Source organism: Salvelinus sp. IW2-2015, linkage group LG22 (assembly GCF_002910315.2).
Source record: "Salvelinus sp. IW2-2015 linkage group LG22, ASM291031v2, whole genome shotgun sequence".
Classification (NCBI taxonomy): Eukaryota; Metazoa; Chordata; class Actinopteri; order Salmoniformes; family Salmonidae; genus Salvelinus; species Salvelinus sp. IW2-2015.
Window position 1 is genome coordinate 2,958,157 of NC_036862.1, and position 7,144 is coordinate 2,965,300.

Genomic DNA, 7,144 nt, shown 5'->3' on the forward strand with positions numbered 1-7,144 from the left:
ATGGATGTTATAAAACCGTTTTTTTCCCCGACCGACGTTCATATTGAGTGAACAATTCCGTTTCGCCCCACTGTGCAGCGCAGAGAAGACCTCACAGAGGGAAACACCACCATCCTTAACACAGTTCCTGGGACCTGTCCATGTTCATTAGGCACCAACCGGAATAAAAAGACAGAGGGACCTACTTGAACTCTTGAAAGAAATGCATTTTAGTTTCCTGTTGCTAATTGTTTTAAAACCGTTGGCATGCCCTAATGGAACACCGACCCTGTCCACAGTATAGAATATTATATAGATCATATTTTAAATATTAATTTATAGGATGTCCAGTCTCTCGCTCTCTCTCTGAGCCTCCTCCCACTAGCAATGGACTGTGTGTGATTTTTTAAAAGAGGGGTTGCCACAGGGTCCACAGAGATTCAATAACAGTTGAGTGGGAAGGGAGAAAATTGACAAAAGAAAACATTCAAATTCCCAACACAAATATTTGACTCAACTCATATACACCAACACACACAAACTGATGTGGAAAAGACCATTAACAAAATTGTCTATTTATGGGGACAAAGGAGAGAGAGTTTGCATCCACTCCGATTTTTCGTACATGAACCCACGTTCACGGTGCGCCACAGCCTGGCGACAGACTGAAGAAGAGACGTATGCAGTTACACCACATTACAACTCAGCACGCACCTGTTTCTTTCTCCTTAGCCGCTAATAATACTCCTTCCTCCTCCTCCACCTCCTTTCTCTCTGTACCAGGAAGTTCTGAACACCTGCAGTGAGGACTCCACCCTCTGGATCACCTAGGCGCACACATCACATAAATCGACAAAGAACTCGCTGGGTTGCCCCATGGCCATGCGGAACGATTGACGCAGCGGTTGAGTTCGGGGGGCACAGAGGTAAGGTTCTCGGCCCGGGGGCGGACCCAGGGGGGGCCGCTGGTGGTAGGGAGGGGGGGGCTGAGCCGCGCAGTCCCGGGGGGTCCGTACACCAGGCCCTTACTCATGTGGGGAGTGGGTCTTGTGGACACTTTGGGCCAAGCTGTTCGGGCTGTGTGTGCTGCGCATGCTGTGCTGCGCTAAGGAGCACCGCCACTGGCGCTCTGCCGGGGGGCTTCTCCCTCCTCAGCTCTTGATTCGCTGCGGCTCCTGTCGCACTTGGACTCCCCACCGCCTGCCCCCTCAGCAGCCGCTTCCTTCCTTACTGCACTGCGGTTGGACCTGCTGCTACGACTTCCTGTAAAGGGGAGAGAAAGGGAGAGAGGTTGAGAGTTACCAGGTGTAAGACTCACAACAGGGTATTAATGTGTCTATGTCAGTCCAGACATTTGTTGGCTTTCAGTTCTGCGCGGTGTTTTCCTCTCTGTAGTTTCGCGCGTGTGTCCTGCGAGCCATCTCACCTTCGCTGTGCTGGCTGCGCTGCACTGCCCCCCCCTCCAGGTTGGCTTCGGGGGTGGCTTCGTGCAGAGGGTGGTGGGTTGTAAGGGGTGTGGGATTGGGTATGGTAGGGGAAGGCCAGGGGCCAGGGGCAGCCCCAAGGATGGGGGCAGGGGAGCGAGGGGTCCCTGGTCGACGCCCACTACGACCCATCGATGGTCCCCCAGGGAGAGCTAGCCATATCTGAAGAGAGATGGGAGGAAAAGAAATGGGAGGAGGGAAGGGAGAGAGTGGAGGAGAAGACGAGGGAGGAGGCGAGATAGAGGACCGGCGGAAGGAGTAAAAGGCTAAACATTACTCTTTAACTTCACATAAAAATATGTTGTTAAAGCAGAAACGAGTAAAAGGAGAGGTGAAGAGTCATAAAAGAAAGACATCTGTGGAAGAGAAGAGATCGTAAGACTCTAACTGCCAACAGAGGTCTCCGAAGATGTAGTAACACTGGCTCGGAGAAGGTGATCTTGTTGACGGTGTGCGGATGTAGCCGGCCTTCAGCAGTTGCGGGCGATACATCCTGGCCTCACGGCGGTCAGTTGAAGCCCTCATGTGATGGTAGAGCCAGTCCCACCACATCCGAGCCTGGGACGTGGAGACAGACAGATGGAGAGGGTGAGAGAGACCTTAACAAGAGTCCCTGTGAAAGCGAGACAATACAGACAGAAGAGAGCAGAGTTAGAGAGAAAGAATACCTATGAAGGCGGAGGGGATTTGTGATCTTTGAGGCCACATCCTGTCTCGCACTTCCAGGCCAGACGCTAGACTGGGCCCTCGGCTTTGGGCAATTGTTGCCATGTCGCTGTGATGGATAGATGACAAGTCATCAAACCCTGGCAGGGAAAAGAAGGAAAGAGAGCAACAGTCAGACTAGCTTGCAGTAAGTGAAACAACCAGCAGCAAAACTGAGCAAACTGGTTGGAAATGACATCATCCACAACATTATTTCAACCAGTTTTGGTCCATGGGAAACAAAAAGGGAGCCTTTCATTCATTGCAGCAGCAGGCAGCAGCAAGCGGAACTGAGGTAAGCCAGAAATGGCGTCGTGGCAGCGTCCCAGCAAGGCATTTTATTTGATTTGTTATGTCCTCACGGTCAGGTTATACTGACTGAACTCAGGACACGTTTTTTCTAACATGTCCTTTTAGAGAACCAGAAAATACATCTTGCTGAAATTGTAATTTGACGTTGCTTTCGACCAAAAAAACGACCCAAAATTTGAGTTTTTTCCAACCAGGGGTCGATGTCGTTTGTGAAAATGACATTTTTTCCTGGTTGTAACCTGGTTATCTGACCGTCAACAACGCACATTTCAACCACGACCCTTTTGTGATTAGGTTGTCCATGCCAACTTTTGCCGCTGGGGAGGGTGGAGAAGGGAAGGGAGGGGTGACCTTACGCTCAGTCCTCAGGGATGGAGCTTGAGATGGAGGACCTGATGGTGCTTCATAGAAGGACTCCTACCGTACACTGGGTACGCCCTGTCATTGCCTGCAGTGTTGGGAACCCAGGCAGCAGGGTCTATGGGACGGAATCGGCTCACCTACACAGAGAAGGGGTGGTATCGTCTCTGTGGAACATGAATCTAGCTTGAAGACTGTACGTATGCTAAACCACATTTACATCGATTTTTCCCCCATGAAAAGCAAATGAAAGAATGTCAAATCTTAGAGGTGAGCATTTGATCTTCCAAGAGGAAAATATATCCATCTGAGGAAGTGTTTTAAAAAGTAATTAAATCTGAATTACATGATGCTGTGTGTGAGTACTCACTCCTCGCCAGTGTGAAGCATCCTCGAGGGTTTAGGATCCCAGCACTTAGCGCACAGTCAGAGTAACTAGGATGTCACAATTACAACCACAGCAGATCCACTCAAGTTTAACACACTGTTTAATAAGACAACACACAAACATACCAGAAGCAATGTGTGGATCCTCAGTACGTATCAGCGTGTAGTTTCAGTGTGTGAAGAGACTGCTCTTACCCTGGCTTATGAACAATTCCCTCAGTAACTCTTTACTGCATCATCAACTGTGTGATCCTCATACGTATCAGCGTGTAGGTTTCAGTGTGTGAGAGACTGGCGCCTTACCCTGGCTTTTGAACAATCTCCCTCAGGTACTCTTACTGGCTCATCATGTGGTGATCTCAGTAGTATCAGCGTGTAGGTTTCAGTGTGTGAGAGACTGCTGCCATTACCTGCTGGCTTATGAACAATCTCAGCCTCAGTAACCCTTACTGCATCATCACTGTGTGATCCTGCAGTACGTATCAGCGTGTAGGTTTCAGTGTGTGAGAACGGCGCCTTACCCTGGGCTTATGAACAATCTCCCTCAGTACTCTACCTGCATCAAACAAGGTGTGATCCTCAGTAACGTATCAGCGTGTAGGTTTCAGTGTGTGAGAGACTGCGCCTTACCCTGGCCTTATGAACAATCTTCCCTCAGTACTCTTACTGCCATCATGCACTGTGTGATCTCAGTAAGTATCAGCGTTAGGTTTTCAGTGTGTGAAGAACTGCTCCTTCCCCTGGGTTATGCACAATTCCCTCAGTACTCTTACTGCATCATCACTGTGTGATCGTCAGTGACGTATCAGCGTGTAAGGTTTCAGTGGGTGAGAGACTGCTCCTTACCTGGCTTATGCACAATCTCCGCTCAGTACTCTTACTGCATCATCATTGCTCATGTTCTTCAAATAGTTAATGTCATTCACCTGGAGAAGAGAGGAATGAGAGATGGGGGATTGTAGAAAGGGAGAGAAAGAAAGCAGGCAATCCTACCATACGGCAAGTCCAAATTAAAGAACGCTCAATACCTAAATTAATGTCTGAGTGTTGGAGTGTACCCTGCTGGTCTGTAAATTAAAATGTCTGAAGTGTTGGCGTGTTCCCCTGGCTTCTGTAAATTATGTCTGGAGTGTGGGAGTGTTCCCCTGGCCTGTCTGTCAATTAAATGTCTGAGTGTTGGAGTGTTCCCCTGGCTGTCTGTAAATTATGTCTGAGTGCCTGGAGTGTACCCCTGGCTATCTGTAAAATGATGTCTGGGGGGTGTTGGAGTGTTCCCTCTGGCTGTCTGTAAATTAATGTCTGAGTGGTTGGAGTGTACCCCTGGCTGTCTGTAATTTATGTCTGAGTGCCTGGAGTGTACCCCTGGCTAATCTGTAAAATGATGTCTGTAGTGTTGGAGCGTACCCCTGGCTGTCTGTAAATTATGTTGAGTGTTGGAGTTGTACCCCTGGCTGTCTGGTAAAATTATGGCTGCGTGTTGGAGTGTTCCCCTGGCTGTCTGCTGTAAATGATGTCTGAGGTTGGAGTGTTCCCCTGGCTGGACTGTAAATTATGTGCTGAGTGTTGGGAGTGTTCCCCTGGCAGTCTGTAAATTTATGTCTGAGTGTTGGAGTGTACCCCTGGCTGTCTGTAAAATATGTCTGGGTGTGTTGGGAAGCGTTCCCTGGCTGGTCCTGTAAATTATGTCTGGAGTGTGGAGTGTACCCTGGCTTGTCTGTAAATTATGTTGAGTGTTTGGAGTGTACCCCTGGCTGTCCTGTAAATTAATGTTGAGTGTTGGAGTGTTCCCCTGGCTGTCATTAATTTTTAAAAAAAATAAACAACATCGAAGGCCGTCTCGTTTGCCATAATATAACGATTTTTGGAAATGATTATACTTTGATACTTTCAATATTATTTATCAATGACATTTTACTTGTGGATACTTAACGTAGTATTTTACTGGTGACTTAATTTTACTTAAGTCATTTTTCTGCTTAGGTATCTTTCTTTTACTCAAGTATGACATTGGGTACTTTTCCACCACGGTTAAACATACACACGCTTAACACACACCTGCAGCAGCATGTTCTCCAGGCTCGATGCGTCCGTCGGCGGCCACCGCCCTCCCTGTCATGATAGAGCCGATGTAGATTCCTCCATCTCCTTTCTCGTTACTCTGACCTACAATGCTGATGCCAGGAAGTTATACTTCTCTGCGCGGAGGCATAAGTAATGACAAGAGAAAGAAAAGAGTGTTGAACAAAAAAAGGATACCTTCCCCTACAGAGTGAAGAGAGGTATGAATCCCTCTCAAAAAGGGAGTCTGGCCTCTGGTCCTCGTCATTCACAAAGCTTCTCGGAGAGGGAGTTCTGACCTACTGGTTGAATCAACGTTGTTTTTCGGGGGTTGGAATGGCGCGGAAACATGTTGATGACGTTGAAACAATGTGGAAAGGGCATTTAGTCTCTTTTTCACCCAACTTTTAACCTAAATCCTGGTGAAATGGTGAAATGTGTTGTTGATTTCAGGTTAAATTCATGGTCGTTGACAGCTCAACCAATGTAAATCAAAATTAGACGTTACCGCTGACGCCTGTGCCCAGTGTGCGGCCTCTGAATCTTTAAGTCAAGGCATAAGACACTAAATATATATAAAACATCATATAGACGTAAACTTATATACATGACAACCCGATATAGGCTGACTGTACTACTCACCCATATCTAAAGTGACAGTGATGATGTTCAGTGACATGGTGGAATCTGTACGCTGCTGAAAGAGGACGATGGACAGAAAGAGAGGGGGAGTAGAGGAATGACTGAAAGAGATAGGAGGTGAGGACATGCACAAGGACCACTGACACAAAGCAAACTGGCATCTGTGTGTGTGTGTGTGTGTGTGTGTGTGTGTGTGGTGTGTTGTGTGTGTGTGTGTGTGTGTGTGTGGTGTGTGTGTGGGTGTGTGTTGGTGTGTGTGGTGTGTGGTGTGTGTGTGTGTGTGTGTGTGTGTGTGTGTGTGTGTGTGTGTGTGTGTGTGTGTGTGTGTGTCTCTTACCCTCTCCATCCGTGGCGCTTTGGGTTTCGCCGTCGCACGCCGATGTCGTCTCACGAGCCTCGACGACGTGCTCTGCTCCGTGGAGCCACTGAACCTGTGGGTGATGACATCACAGAGGTGACATAACTCACTCCGGTGTCATGACACACAACGCACACTCATCTGCCAGTGTAACGGATGTGAAATGGCTATCTAGTTAGCGGTGGTACGCGCTAATAGCGTTTCAATCTGTGACGTCACTTGCTCTGAGACCTTGAAGTAGTGGTTCCCCTTGCTCTGCAAGGGCCGCGGCTTTTTGTGGAGCGATGGGTAACGATGCTTCGTGGGTGTCTGTTGTTGATGTGTGCAGAGGGTCCCTGGTTCGCCGCCCGGGGCGAGGGGACGGACGTAAAGTTAAAACTGTTACATTGATGCTGTTGACCCGGATCACTGGTTGCTGCGGAAAAGGAGGAGTCGAAAGGGGGGTGAGTGTAACGGATGTGAAAATGGCTATCTAGTTAGCGGTGCGTGCGCGCTAATAGCCTTTCAATCGGTGACGTCACTTGCTCTGAGACCTTGAAGTAGTGGTTCCCCTTGCTCTGCAAGGCCGCGCTTTTGTGGAGCGATGGGTAACGATTGCTTCGTGGGTGTCTGTTGTTGATGTGTGCAGAGGGTCCCTGGTTCGCGCCCGGGGCGAGGGGACGGACGTAAAGTTTAAACTGTTACATTGATGCTGTTGACCCGGATCACTGGTTGCTGCGGAAAAGGAGGAGGTCGAAAGGGGGGTGAGTGTAACGGATGTGAAAATGGCTATTATCTAGTTAGCGTGGTGCGCGCTAATAGCTTTCAATCGGTGACGTCCACTTGCTCTGAGACCTTGAAGTATGGTTCCCGCTTGCTC

At 48.6% G+C, this 7,144-nt stretch overlaps 1 pseudogene; it reads right to left on the reverse strand.

Moving 5' to 3' along the window:
• Positions 1-1,084: 1,084 nt before the first annotated feature.
• LOC111949694 (segment polarity protein dishevelled homolog DVL-3-like) overlaps positions 1,085-7,144 on the reverse strand; it is a 68,580-nt pseudogene continuing 62,520 nt past the window's right edge.